The sequence below is a fragment of the Neopelma chrysocephalum genome, unplaced genomic scaffold (assembly GCF_003984885.1).
Source record: "Neopelma chrysocephalum unplaced genomic scaffold, ASM398488v2 Primary Assembly neopelma1_147, whole genome shotgun sequence".
NCBI lineage: Eukaryota > Metazoa > Chordata > Aves > Passeriformes > Pipridae > Neopelma > Neopelma chrysocephalum.
In genome coordinates this window covers 1,813,719-1,829,550 of record NW_020897809.1, presented here as the reverse complement: position 1 = coordinate 1,829,550, position 15,832 = coordinate 1,813,719, and the positions used below count along the sequence as shown (strand labels likewise).

General features: G+C 39.6%; 1 long non-coding RNA gene across 1 annotated transcript; it reads right to left on the bottom strand.

The window, feature by feature from the left end:
- Nucleotides 1-894: 894 nt before the first annotated feature.
- On the bottom strand, nucleotides 895-7,647 carry LOC113976145. The gene is made up of 3 exons (XR_003537014.1): nucleotides 7,274-7,647; nucleotides 4,151-4,259; nucleotides 895-1,238 (listed from the first exon to the last, which is right to left on the bottom strand). It is a non-coding gene; the product is annotated as an uncharacterized LOC113976145 (long non-coding RNA).
- Between the last annotated feature and the right edge of the window lie 8,185 nt (nucleotides 7,648-15,832).

The window sequence follows — 15,832 nt, the reverse complement described above, 5'->3', positions numbered from 1 at the left end:
CTACAGTTGAGCTAAAACTTTTCATGTCTAACAGCAGCTGTTAGAGGAGGGGGCAGGAAGTATCTGAGCCCTACTTCATTCAGCTTCTTAGTGACAGAATATGAACAGCAACAGTTTAAATCAGGGTCTTAAGAGAAACTAGATAATCAACCAAAATTATTCAAGTTCACACAAAGCAGCCATCTCTCCATCAATTGTCTTCTGCATGAAACTCCCTCCTTCTCTGAGCCGTTTCATCCACTACTTTTTTCCTTCAATGTTCAGAGTAAAGTTTTCCAGGTTTTTTGTTTTGGTTTCTTTTTTTTCCCTTTGGTCATTTTTCCTAATAACATTATTTAACTAATCTGGAAGTGATGTATAAATTTAGACATATATGGTATCCTATGATAAAAACAAACAAACAAAAAACACCACAAAAAAAATAAAAAGGGGTTATTATCCCATTGTAAAGATAGGGATATGGGGACAGAGAGGAGAAATTAATCTGCATTGGGTAATTGCAGAGACAGATTTTGAGTCATAGAAGAGTATTGTAGCTAGAGGGGAGGAAACATTGCCATTCCTTTTTCCTTTAAGCAGTTTTCCACTTCTCAAATGGAAAAAGCAATTAAAAATATTGCCCTAACTGAGGCTGTGGAGTTTTCTTAATGACAAGTAATGGTGACAGCAGAAATCAAAAGACTTCTAGCATGTTATGGCTTGTGCAGCCTGATCCAATGCTTGAGAACCCTTTCAGTGTAAAATTTTTCCTAATATCCCATCTAAACCTCTGCTGGCACAACTTGAGGCTGTTTCCTCTCATCCTGTCACTTGTTTTTTGGGAGAAGAGACCAACACCCACCTGGCTACAACATCCTTTTGGTAGTTGTAAAGACAAATAAGGTCTGCCCTGAGCCTCCTTTATAATTTTGATCAGTTATAAGCTGCCTACTACAGCCTCTCCTCCTAAGTCTTGTGCTCCAGACCCTTCACCACCTTCATTGCCCTTCTCTGGACATGCTCCAGCATCTACCAACACTCCAGTAGGAAGGACTCATGTTCTTCTCCATCTGATTATGAACATTTTCATGACAAAAGTAGGTAACTTCAATGAAACACAAGAAATCAATGCGCTAACTGGAGGCAATTGTCTGACCTTTTCAGGCATCTGCCATGGGCAGAAGTGACAACTCAGTGATGTTTTGTTGGACAGTTTGGCTTGTCACCTCATAAAGCCGAAACAGAAGCAGCTGCAAAGCCTGGGGGTGGTGGAAAAAGAAGAGAAACAACTGTAACTCGAGCTGGGTTTTATAGGAACCAGCTTTGCCCCTCGGCCCCTTCGGGCACTGACGCGGCTCAGCCGCCAGGTGGCGGCACCGGCCCCCGCAGGGCCTGAGGGGACGGGCCGGGGCCGCTCCCGCTCCAGCGGCGGCTCCAGGCCCTGCCCCGCCGAACGACAGGCAGAGCAGGCCAGCTCGTGATCGGAATGTGGCACAACACCAGTCCAGATCAGAGCAGGAGCAGTGCTTCATAGAATCATGGAATGCCCTGGGTTGGAAGGGACCTTAAAGATCATCTCGTTCCAACCCCCTGCCATGGACAGGGGCACCTTCCACCCACCCAGGTTGCTCAGAGCCCCATCCAGCCTGGCCTTGAACACTTCCAGGGATGGGGCATCCACAGCTTCTCTGGGCAACCTGTGCCACTGCATCACCACCCTCACAGTAGAGAATATTTTCCCTAATATCTCATCTAAACCTACTCTCTTTCATTTTAAAGCCATTTCCTCTTTGTCCTATCACTCCATGCTCTTGTAAAAAGTCCCTCTCCATCTTTCCTCTAAGTTTCCTTCAGTTACTGGAAAAGCCACAATTAGGTCACCCTGAAGCCTTCTCTTTTCCAGGCTGAACAACCCCAATTCTCCCAGCCTTTCCTCATAGCAGAGCTGCTCTATCCCTCTAAACAAGTTGGTGTCCCTCCTCTGGACTTGCTCCAACAACTCCTTATCCTTCCTGTGCTGGGGGTCCTGGAGCTGGAGGCAGCACAGCAGATGGGATCTCACCAGAGCAGAGCAGAGGGGGAGAATCCCACCCCTCACCTGCTGCCCACACTGCTGGTGACGCAGCCCAGGACACAGTTGGCTTTCTGGGCTGTGAGCACACATTGCCAGCTCATATCCAGCCTCTCATCCACCAGCACCCCCAAATCCTCCTCAAAAAATAAATTGACCTATCAGTTAAATCAATTTTATTCACAACCGTGTGTGAGTATGCTTAACAACTGAGTCAACAGAAAATGCTTACTTTTAGTAGTATAATTTGAGAATGAGTATAACTTAAAGGAGGACCAAGTTACTGAACTGGCACACAGTGTCACAACAGTTTCACGGGAATATGAAGTCAAAACAATTGCTCTCCCATTCCCACATCAGGCAATGCCCACTCAGAGCATTCCTGCATCCTCTCATCACAACATATCTTTTGGTTGTCCTGAGGCAACTGTTTGTAGCAGGATACTCTAAAATAGTTCACTTTCCTTAACACCAAAGAAGGCAAGATTAACTACTGCAAAGATCTTGACTTCCAAAGTTAGGCTGCATCTGGAACTAAACTAGGCTGGATGTTCCTCCAGCAGAGTCCCCATACACTCCTTGACTTGGGACAATGGGATAAACATGTTATTAGAGGTAAGCAGAACCTCTACATCAGAGAGAACGCCTTTGATCTACTCCAAAGTTTAATGAGTCCAAAAAGGCCAGACAGCTTTATATACAGGCCTTAGAATGAGTTGAGACTGTTCCTTCAGAATTTAAAAAATGAAAAATCTTTGTGTTTCAATAGCTTCAATCTGTGTTTACATCTGGGGAACTTGGGGTATTTAATTACCCCATTAATAAGGTATTTCAAGATGAAAAGTGGGCTTTGATTTCAAATCACACCTTTTATACAGACTGAAAATTTAAAACCTGTTGGAACAATTAGAGAACTTCCATAGTATCACCTCCCTCAGAGAGGAAATCCTCTTCAGTTAAAACATTATAGCTAATTTCCCTCAGGACAAAATTTCCCAAATTAACAACAAGGTGACACTGGAAAGCAGGAATCTTTTGAATCAGCAGTGAGTCCTTGAAAGTCTGATCAGTTCTAACTTCTTATCTGTCCTAAAACAAAAGTCTCACTGCAGAACCAAAATCAAATCCAGTATAAAGGATTGTCAGCAATTTTTTATATTATTAATCCAAATAAATACTGCAGTTTAGAGTTAGTAATATATTTCAATTTCTTCATTTTTATTTGTGGCTTTCCATTCCCTTAAAGGTCCCATGAGAAATTAAGCTAGAAAATCAACTGTGCTATGAAATCATAGGCAGTTCTCTGCTGCTGCCTGATACCTCCTGGAATAGTGCATGATGTAACACAAAATGACAGACTAGGCTGTGAGCTAAAGACTGTAGATTTCTGCAGCTGCTTAAAAAGCTTTTAGCTTTGGAGTCAGGACCAATTTTAGAAACGAGCAAAACAAATACTCAAAACCCTTGGTGCTGCCTGAGCAACCTTCCCCCTCAACAGCACCTTGTCCAGTTTCTTCAGTGCAGAGAGACCAAGATCCCCAACATCCCCAGGGAGCAGCCAAATGCTGCTGCTCATGTACCCAGCCCTGCTCTGTGCCTCTGCAGCTGGGGGGAGAGGCAGTGAAGGCAGCAGGCCCTGAGAGCATGGACTCCATTAACAGATGGATACACACTGCTCTTCCCAGCCCTCTGGCCTGCATCAGGATTCTGTCTCATGGATGGACACGTGGATTCTAGTAAAGCAGAGGAGTGGGTACAGAGCTGGCTCTGCACAGCTCACTTATCACAATACCCCCACCATGCTTTGTAGGGAGTGTGATGCTTAACACAACTGCCCTGCCTCTGCTACAAGTCCACACTTTGCCATTTAACTAACAAGACCAAAATACTTTTATTATTATTTTCCCTATTCTGCTCAGAAGTCTTTTGCCGGCACAGGACAAATTACATTAAGTGTGGTTTTAATTTTCTTTGAGGTTTTTTTCGAAAAGAAAGCATAGAAGAGATCTGTCTCTTTGTTCCTGATCATATGAAAGCTTGTTCCTTCACAGAAATAAGTAGGAGGTTTGGGTCAAAGCAGAGAGTCACATGGAGACTTACCAGACTAGGCACTAAATCTCATTAAGATTTCTTCCCTCCTCTGAGCACCCCTTTTGGATCAGAGAAAAATCTGGGCTTGGGGATGTAACATTTCCAATTCAGTGCAGAACTGCAGGAATAAAAAGAAGAGAGTCACAGGCCATTCACCAGCTAAGGACACATTAGGAGTTACTCCTGTGCCAGATTCTCTTCCCTCCAACCAAAGTGTCTCCAGAAGGCTTTTTAGATTAATTCCCCAGGCCCTGTGGACTGAGTTAATCTCCCTGTGCATGTTAAATGGTTAAACAAAAATTTGCATTTTTTTTTCTTGGCTGCCTTATTAGTTCAGCAAGGATTTCATTTATATTCTTTCTTTGGGATGAAAGAATAAAGAGGCTTTTTGAAGTATGCAGAGGAGTGTTTTTTTCTGTGATATGCAACATTTGAAAACAGTGTCCCAGCTTTACAGAGTAGCCCTTGACTTTGTAATGTTCATCTTGCCTCACACATTTTCACAGTGCCTTTAATGCACTGTTTATATGTAATGTGATCAGCCAGTTTTTATTACCCTATCAATTTCACTTTTGAATTCAACTTTTATTTATTGAAATATTTTATGTATTAAGTATATGGAAGACTGACACTTTTTATACAAGTAAAACGTAACAAACCAATGTTCAACTCAAAGGAAAGGCAAAGGAATGTAGCAAATATACAAGTCAGATAGTAAAATATTAAAGATTGGATAGTGCTAAATTTTCAAAAAGCATGCTAAATTATTGAACTGCATATTTCACAGTATATTAGGCAGATTTTAAGAAATCTTATGTATTGATTAGAAGAGCAAAACCAAGTATTTTGCTGTCTGCTGTCTGCTGCAATGCTGTCTGCTTCCAATAAGCTCTACACTTTTCTTCGTCTCTTTTCAATTCAGAAATCTGTAACATTCAATAGACATTCTAAAAATCTACAAAAAACACCTCATGGTTAGTTAATCTGGGGGATGTAATAAATTAAAGTGTTTTGTCACAAGAACTGGCAAGCTCCTTGCTTAGAATTCTTGCAAAATCTGTACATTCCTTGAACATGTACATAATCAATTGTGCACCATCTTTACTGTCCTATGTGTTCTAAATACTAAACATTTCCTTTGTATGTATTTACATATGTTCAACAATAGATGATTTCTGTCTTGCCTTTCTTAAGGCTGGAAATTCCAGCCATTTTTGCTACAATCTAAATCTCTGTCTTACCTGTCTTTCAACTGGCTTGGGAAGCTTTGTATCAGTCCCTCACTTTGAGCACTGATAGACAATTTATCTAATTGCTGTGTGCTTTTGAAGCCTATCAATATATAAAATAAGAAAAATATAATGGAACAGCTCCCGATCTTCTTGGAACATTTATCATGTCAGCAGTAATCATAGATAAGAAGTTCTCTGGTGGATTGTTTCATTTACCTTGTAAAACCTAACTGCCTTCATTTATTGCTCATGTCAGGTATGACAACTTCAACTATCACTATGATCAGTACTGTTTCTGGAAGGTAGGAGATCCCAAATCCTACCCTATCAACCTGAATTGTAAAGATGGTGGCGAGTAGGCGTACATTTTACCTCCTTCCTATGCGTTCTGTAGGATTAACCTCACAATAGCACTTGCTGCTGCAGTTTTGGTGCTAATGCATTACTAGTGAACAGCCAGAGTAAAGTTACAGAAATAAGATTTTGCAGCTGTGAGCACTTGCACTTGAAAACCCTTCACTAACTAGTGCTGGGCATTTTTACACTACAAAATCATTCCATGAGCTCCAGGCTACATCCCTTGAGAAAAAAAATGTACTTGAAAGAGAGGTGCAGAAAGTCTGCTAGCTATACAAACACATATGTTCACCAACACTATTTGCTTTAATAGTCATAGAGAAATAAGGCTCTGTTCATTAAAATACTTCACAGCTGCCAAGTATTCGTGGAGAATAATCCTATATTTTAGAAATCAACATGAAGTGTTATTAAACTTACTTTGACCTCAGCATGATTTGTTTGTGCATGAAATAACCTTAAGACTTTTGAAATCAACAGTGACAATAACTCAGTGAACACAGTGGAAGGACTCAACTGGCAAGTGCTTCTGAAATACACATTAGAGGAATTTGGATTCTGCAAATGCACCGAATGCAAGATATTCCTGGAAAATATTCCAGATTCTCTTTCCTTTTCTTTGAGTCACTGAGAGACTTACTTTTGAAGTAGGTGGTGACATGCAGGAGTTAACAACCAGGAGGATATCTGCTGTGAAATGGAATGAGTGCTTTTGCTACCCTAAGTAATTCAGCATCTAGGAGGAGAAGGATCACTCAAGGCAATGCCTTACAGAGGCTGAGAATACAGAATTTGTGAGTCACCATACACTGCCTTCAAATTACATTCGTATGATATTATATAACATTGTGCATGATCACCTGTCGATCAGAGTTAATTATCAGTCAGGTATGTCTTCATGTCATTCATTTCCATCTCACTTGAGAGCTGACTTTCATTCTCTACTGAAATAACTCCTCTCAGCAAGACAGTGATTAGTGTGACAAATTGATAGAATAAAATACCTTCAGCTGCTTTATGGGACCTCCTCTAGCATTCATGACAGCTACAGCTAAGTGGAAAACATTTTTTGGATTCCTCTTATTCCTTAGTGGCAAACAAGGGATCACTTAAAAAAGACAGTCCCAGCATATGTTTACCTATTCAGTTTCAGAAAATCCCACATTATCCTTCAACAGTTAAAATTCACTTTCAGTGCAAAAACCTGAAATATTAGAAAAAAAAAAACTCACTAGCAATATGGGAAGCAGAACTTACACTGTGCACAGCATAGTTCTCTCAATTAAAAATAAGGGTAAAGGAGAGCTCCCAAAAGGCCTGTTTACCTTTACCTTACCTAAAAATAACTTTTCAATATAGAGAAATAATATTGAGAGCCAAAATTATCTCTGCCTCTAATCCAGATGTCCATATAGTCAAGCTACTGAGCTTCATTGCTCCATTTGAATCAAAAACATGACTTCATTGCAGATCTTTCTCTTCAGATAAAAGCACAACTATTCTCTCCTTGCTCAAGGAGGCCCAAGGTCATAAGACAACTCACCTTGAAAGTCCAACTGTTCTCAGTTCATCAGGAATAAGACTCTGCTCCAAGTTTAGCTTCACTGCCATCCTTGCTGGCTCAGTCTGTAGACTTATATGGAACAAACAAACATAGGATGTCTTCAGCTCTAAGGACACCAGCTGTCCTCAAACATCACAGTTACGGTGATAGAAAAATAGAAAAAACAAGTGAGATTAGTCATCACATGAGATATCTTTCTGCAAGTCTTCAAACACAAGATCTCATGTCATGCTAACAATAGGAAGGGATTTCCCCAACCTTGTCCGTTAAGGAAATGTAAAGTAAAACTCTACACTTGCTTCTTTACTAAACAAGCTGTTCTAAAAGACCTTTTTTTTTTCCAGCTTTGCCAATCATTCTAAGTTTGTGTGCTAAGTAGTCAAGTAGAAAAAAATATTTCCCTTTGTTCAGCCAAGTTGTAACTGTATTACAACTGAACCGTGATGTGTCAACAGTTTGTCTGAACTTGAAAGAAAGAGGAATTAATATATCCACTCTCACTACTAAGATTTGGTTGAGAAGGTGATTGAGGGTTTGGTTTTTTTAAGCAACAGGTATATTAGCCTAAATTCACAATTGCAATAAAGCCCCCAAAGTAACAGCAGCAAACTGTTGTCTCAACTGGGCTATTCACTTTTGCTTCCTCTCTCCCTCTGAAGGTTCGTGTTTTAGTTGCAGAAGGTAAAAATTTGCCTACTAAAATAGGAGATGTTGTCATCCATTAATGCATTCCTGACTGTGCCTAAATCCTGGTGAAAAGATTGCTTGTAGTGCTGTGAAGACACCTGGGCATAAATTATTAGGCAACTTACACATAAATAGTAAAGGAGAGCTTTAACATGAATAGAAAGGCACTCAAGACACATTCAATGGGTTCTATTTCCTTCCCTCATAATTGCATGAGGGCTGAATGGGCACCTTGATGCTCATATTTCTATATTCACTATACTTTCCATGTTCCTAAGAATTTATACTGTGGAAAGAGTTCTATTTCCTACCAGATATTACATTGTACCAGAAAATCTGCATCCCTACATCAAGAGTCATGGTGTGACTTCTTGCCCCGTGGAACAGACGTTGGAAACAAACACAGTCAACTCTATAGCCCATAAGAGAACAGAAGTAACTCAAATTAAAAAAAAACCCAAAACAATAATAATAGTAAAAAAGGTAGGCCTTCCCAAGTTTATAGGAGTTGAAAATTCTTGAAAAAATTTATTGTCATTACCAAAGGGGAGAAATGGAATGAGCAGCTGACAGAACTGCTCATGCCAGATCAAAGGAGCTGGGTATCCCTCTCACAAATGCTGGTGTCCACACAGAGCAATGCACATGCCTGGCAAGGAAAGCCACACCCTGGCTCTTGTATTCTCTCTTGCATCTATGACCACTGCTCCCATGAAAGAGAAATACCATTAAATGGAAGAAGTTTCATCTTCCTGACTTCACAGGCATTCCATTAGAAAGCTAAAGGCACAGCACACAACTACTACCAATCTGGAGCCTTAACTTGTCACCTTTACTCACCATTCTGCAGCCTGCATGCCATGGTTCACAGCACAGTTCTTTCATCAGAAGATTTCAGAAGCCCTGTGTACTTCACCGTGTGTTTTTAGACCTCCATGTCTGTCCTACCTAAACATAAACTTAAAATTCTTTTCTTAGAAACCAGTAATATCAGAGTCTCACTGTAAGAGAAGTCACAGGAGTTGTTTCAGGTTTTCATGTATGGGAGAATACTCCCACTCACATCCTGAAGAATGTGGGGAGGTTCAAACAAAAGGATCTGACCACATGTCTGAGACTAAACCAGCAATGCATATCTTCTTCTGCCCACACCCTACTCCTAAAACTCAATCTGTTACAAAACAAGTTCCTTTCCATCTGCATGCAAAGCTCACTATTTTATGTTATCAGTCTCACTAAAAGTCCAATAGAAAAAGCCAAAAATTGCTAATGGCAAAGAGTAGCAAAATTTGAAATCCTTTCAGTCAGACACACTAAGAACACTGCAACATTCCTATAGAAACATCTAGGAATACATGTCCCTTCTGACCATTCCACTGACACTGTATCCTCAAACTTTGACTTTAATCACTTCATCCTTTCTCAGATACTAAATTGTACTGGGCTTTATTCTGTAAAACTGTCGATAATGTTTTCAGATCTATATGCAGGGTTACTGTGGCCTGGGAAAGTGCTAGTCAGGAAATTATGTAAGAAATTAGGTTTATTTTGTTACTACAATTCTGGCAGTTTTCCAGATCTTTATGTCACTAATTGCATGCGATTATCAAGAAAGAAAACAGAGATCTTCTTATCGTGACTGTAATTAATTCCATTATTCAGGTACAGAATACATATTCTGCAACAATATAGGCCCAAAACTTGAGGTACTCTGGCAATCTGTAATGACATAAAGCAAACAATCCTTTTCTTCATGTAATTCTGGATTTTTCACTAATCTTGTTCAAAACTGCTCCTTTCCTTGCATGTTGATTTTTTCCAAACATGCTTTTATTCAAAACAACACTTACATTAGCAGGATGGAACCTGTTGAGTCCAACTTACAAAAATATGAAGTTATTTTAAAATTGCCTGATTTTTTTTTTATCTTCCACCCCTCACCTCCACTACCCAAGAAGAACTGTCTGCTTTTAAAAGACCATCACCAATTGTGACTGCCAGTTGTATAATTACTTCTCTTTGTGGGTAGGACTGTTTGCATTCAAGTGCCATTTTCCCGTTTCTTCCCTAATATGACACTATATTTTTTTCTTTACCAAAAGAAGTGAAGTGGTTTGGGGTGTTACAGGCCACTAAAACTGAAATCTGTGCTGGTGGAATTGCTTCTGAATACTTCTGTAATAAGTCATTGTAAATTTGACAATGGAGAGCGCTGCCAAAGTGGTGACAGCTGTTCAAAACCTCAGATTTTGTTCTAAGCATATTACTAAAATCACAGGCTGTTTCCTGCTTTTTGTGTAGATAAAAAGCACACGAATATTTGTGGGGAGCAGAGGAAATAAAACTCATTCACTTTACTTGCTTTTGCACAATCTAGACTTACATTCAGTCACTTTTCACTGCTGAGACAAAATCTTGCACCACAAAAGAGAATTAAGTCATTCATTTAAAGTTAATTTCATTTGACCACTTCAATAATGCAGGAGCACATGAAGAAATTGCACCTGGGTAGTGCAGTGTAAGAGAGAAATACTTAAAATTCAGCTGAGAAATCAGTAAGTCTCTGCTTTGCTACTACAACTACTACTACCACTGCTTTTGTTCTACCAATGCTACTGAAGAACCAAGCACAGTGGTGTAAAAAACAAGCTCTGGGCTAATACTGGGGCTACTCATGCCTGGCTACTCTTCCACTGCCAAAGGAATGTGGCCTTTGCTACCGTGCTTTTTGCTTCAAAACTGGAAAGGAGATACTTCTCAATATGCAGTAAAACATAAAGAATAAAATGTTTTCAAAAGTGACTGTGGGGAATGGACAACACAAGAACACTCAATACTTCACTATATTGCAGAAGGAGAAGGAAAGGTCTTAAAAACAAATGAGACTTGTTGCATCAGTAATTTTAAAAAGAATTATGATTCTATATTTAGAAAAGAAGTCAGACACTGGATTTCACAACCATATGTGGAAAACATTAAAGGGAAAACTGGATGGGATTGCCAAGGCAGAACAGGGCCAAGAATTGCCTTTTTTTTTTTTTTTTTTCAAACTCACCCCAAAACATTGGTGGGGGGTGGGGAAGTTCCACACAACTCTCCTCTGCAACTAGTGCTAAAGTAAATTTGACCAGCAATATGCAAAAACTGGCAGTGCTGGACTGCTACAGACTGAATTATGCTGACAGCACCTGAACTACTTGGGCAATTTTGGGACAGTTTCTGCTGTTACTGCCCATTTTTGGCTGGTTTGTGAATAAATAGGAAATTTCAGTCTTCTTATTCCAATGCAATTTCTAAGACAAATAGTAGACGGAAGAGCAAGACTTCCCTTGGGAGCACACAAGAGGATTTCCAAGTCAATAAGCAGTGCACATTAGCCAGTATTTTACTGCAAGCTGCAGAAAATTTGTGAGTATGTTGTCAACCTAGATAAAAATGAATGGCCTGAACGTGCAACGTTAGTGCTTTCTCTGAATGTGTGTACCAACAACAGCAAAAAGGGTCTTGCTCATAGCCCTCAAAAAATATTACTTCGTTATTAGTTTCTAACTTTCTGAGAAAAAAATAATACCCAGTGGAAATCTGTACAACTTAAAAAGCCAAACATTCTTTCTTTGAGTCCATCCAGTTCTGCCAAAAGGCATATGGTCGTGTTGGCACTTACTCTGTTCAATGCTTCACACATCCAGAGCAGCATTTCAATATTGATTAATTGTCAGAATGCTCATATGAGACAAGCAAATAGAAATCTGACAGCCAGATGCTACAAACAGCACTGTAGTCAATCAGATCATTATATTATTATCATTGCTTTTCCCTAGTAATTTCAGTCTGAATAGTATAACTTCAGCTGCATATTCTCAATAAGCATTACAACACAGTACATACCTACAGAACTAACTCCAAAAGTAAATGAATCATTGGGTTGGGAGGGAAAGGAGCAAACAATTCCTTTGTAAGATTAAGAAACATCTTGGGAATTTTATTTGTAAATTATGCCATGTAATTCCTAAACTTCTTTTTCATCCCAATGTTTCCCAGATACTTCGTCCATCACAAGATTCTATTTGCCTCTGGGGAAAACACAGTATTTCCACTGTTCAAGCACTACAACTTGGTGGGAGAGAAGAGGAAAAAGCACATTTAACTACTTGAACCTAAAAGTTGCATTTACAGACTGAAATAATTCAGAGATCCTGAGAGCAAATGTCCTCTTCTTAAAAAAATAAAAATCACATAGAGGTTTTAAGAGCCACAGCTTCTCCGCTGTCTTCCTTTTTGTCACCAACGGATCATGCTGGCTCCTTAAAAGGATGTCTGTGTGATACTTCCCTTCTCCAAGACAAAATATGAGAGGGGTCAAATGACTCATTATGGATCAAGACCTCACAGGACCCACTAAAGCTGCATCCCAAGCAAAGAGTGAGCACATGTAGAACTCCTCACAATACTCCCATGGGAAGATCCATCCTGAAGAAATTGAATTAATAAATTGGGGAACAGACTGAAACCTGCCACCCTGGGAATCAGATTGAAAAGGCTTAGACTCTGAAAGGACAAAATACATGGGTTTATTTTACTAGTTTACCTTCTCAGCAAAACAGCATTCACAGCTTGTCCAGAAATAAAAGCAGTTCTGGCACCAAGTCCCACTCCCACTCCCTGGAATGAGTGTGTTGTGTCTTAGTGATCTGTGCTCATACACTGTTGAAAAATGGGGAGCAAACCTGCACATGTCAGAACCCCAACAAGATTTCACAACTAGTATCTTGATATTCTCCTCAAAATCAGCCAGGATGGTCACATTTCAGAAATGACAGCTGTCTCTCTCACTGGTTTTTAGACTAACTACCCATGCAGTGACTCTTCAGCTCTTTTCTGTCACATTACAAAACTCTAAGTATTACATATCTTGTGTACGCCTGCACAGAGAAAAGTACCTCCCATTTACTTAAAACACATCAATACAGGATGTACTTCAAATGAGTCCTTACATCACCTTCTGAAGGCACTGGCTTTAAGAGATTACACAGTATACTCCTACACTGACATAAATGTAGCATTTATCTGGGTACTCACTTTAATTCTAGACTCTTTTGCTTGCCAGCTGTTATCCCAAGAGACAGATAATATAAATAATTAACAGGCAGTACATTCTTCCAGCTGCTAATGCTGTAAACTAATTTCTCAGAAGTTATCCCAAAATTAGATTTAATAGTGATTATTAAGCACTTAATAATAATGCGTGGCAAAAGACAGACAACTGTAACAGAACAATCAGTGTCCAGGAAATGCTGATTTTTATCTGACTGGCTTTCTGCCTCTATTTTCATAAAGCGTTTTTTGCATGCAGACAGTAATTTTCTGGCCCTTCTTCCTGCACTTCAATCACATCTCTGTTAATAGTGATGTATCTTCATTAACAACAGGGCATCAGTAGCTACTGTCACAACCAAGTGACACTAAGGTGTGCACTGCTGCTCAGGAATAGATGTTTCCCTCTTACAGCAAACCAGGCAGGCTGACTGTTCTATCCAAAATCTGTTCACACAGCTGGGCAGACCAAAGAGACAGTCATCAGTACCCTCAGACTCGTTCCATGTACATGGTATTTTTGTGAGTCACCACAGATTTCAGGGGTGGAATCGATCAGGATTTGGTTTTTGCACTCAGTTGTCAGAACAGGTGGACCATTCCCTGAGGCTTTCTCAGCCCTGGGAGCCACAGGAACATCTCCTGTCACTGGTCATGATGGAAGAGAAGTTATTTTAGCCCTTGCAAGAGTCAATCATTTCATGTAGGCTTCTGAGCAGGTATTGATACCAGTGGTGTTGCTGGTACAGATACAAACTTGGCCATGCCTGGAAAAACAAGCCTTCCACAAATGTTTCAGACATCAGGCACTCTGCAAGGATCTGCATCTCATCATCACTTGCAGTGAATCCAAGTTAATGAAGACTCACTATTTAGCAAAGAGATCAGTTCACAGTTAAAACTACACTTGTAAAATGGGAGTTGAAAATTAGCATGTCCTTAGAGGTTTTTAAGCTAGAGTACCCAGAAGCTGTAATATAAATGGACTGGAGAATGTTCTAGTAACTTATATAATTAAAAAAGACAAAAAGTTCTCAAAAAATACAAAACTGCAGACTCATATACTGCCTCCAGCTTTGTCCAATCACCCTAATAATCACATCCACCCTAGTACAGTTCTGGACTTCAATTTTAAAAGCATTAAACTGATTCTAATCCAGTGACATACCATATTGACTTTTTTGAGAGCATAATTAGGCTACTGCTTCTTGAAATCTTCACCAAAAAGTCTCCAAGTTTGTTTTAATGTCACTGTTAACACACTGACAAAGCCAAAAATATCCATTATTCTGTAGCTCTTGCTAAGTGTTATGGATAGAGAAGACCTTAAGAGCTGAAGGGACTCAGTACTTGGATGTAATTCCTGGAAAAGTTTCAGGAAGCTCTTTCATTAACAGCATTAAATCAGCAGGTATCATAATTATTCGAGTTACACAGTTAGTAAGCTGATTTTTCAGTACCTACAGAAGCTTCAAATGTCTTTAGTAAAACTGAACGACCAATTCTGACTATCACAAGGTTACTGGATTACATTTTTCTTACATAGGAGTATGTGCATTGTGTTCTGAGTACCTGTGCTATAGCAGCTAAACCAACCCAGAGACTGCACTGACCTCTACTGAAGTTCAACTCTGCAGGACAGTATTTAAAAGTACTGTTCTGGGGCAAATGCTTAAAGATGAGGTAACTCCTGTCTGAATTTGACATATAGCCAAGTCAGCAGAGTGAAAGTGTTAGTAGGTAACACTTAAACTCACTCTCCTCTTGAATGACCTCTCACTCCTGGCTGGAAGAATCCCAGATGAAGGTGTAGCCCCAGGATCTGAAAGGTAGTTCTTTTCTTCAAAAGTTGCTTTTGTATTATAATGCTGCTACCACGGAGCGGCTGAAAATTCCAAAATTTATAATTACTTCCTAAACAGAAGCCAGTGGATGGCAACAATAGGAATCTTTCAACGTCTTAAATTTAACAGAGTTAAAAAAAACACCCAAAAAACAGCAAAGTGATAGAATTTGTTGGAACATGAGACTATGAACTTCAGAGGTTTATCCAGGCTGCAGACTATCCATTAGTGCCTTGCCTTCGTAGGCTTTCTCTATATGACCTCCACAATGTAAAAAAACAAAACCACAAAACCCAAACAAAACCAAACCAACTCCCCCCACACAGAAACAAAACTGAGGAAAAAAGGACTCATACCCATCCCTCAGTGAAAAGCAGCTATTGCTTATAAACACTGTGAGGAACAAAAATCTCCTTCAATGAAGCAAACAGCCGTACATTAAGACTGGAAAAAGAGAATGATACTTGCACATGATAAATCTCAGTGTGATTTCAAACATGTTCTGATTAATCAAATTGCATAATTAAGAGGGTTTTAAGTGTCTCTGTCAATTAAGTGCCTTTCCCATGGCCTCATAGGGTGGTTCATATTGAACTGTGACTGGATAGCAGCTTGACTGTGCTGATAATCCAGTTATGTTTTGGGAATTACTGTGTCCCAGTTGATTAGATTAAGAGATGAAGAATGAATTAAGAACCACTTGCCACAGCTACACCATCATAAGCTCCTGGATGTGTCACAGGCTCTGCTGGAACAAACTACACAGAATAATGTTGAAGATACAGAGCCTTCCTTTGTTGTTTAGATTGATCTGTGAATAAGCAAGGCAGGAATTTAAGGCAGAGGTATTACACTCTCTTTGATTAACAGAGAAACAAGTTGGCCTAATAAAATAAACACACAAGCCTCATTT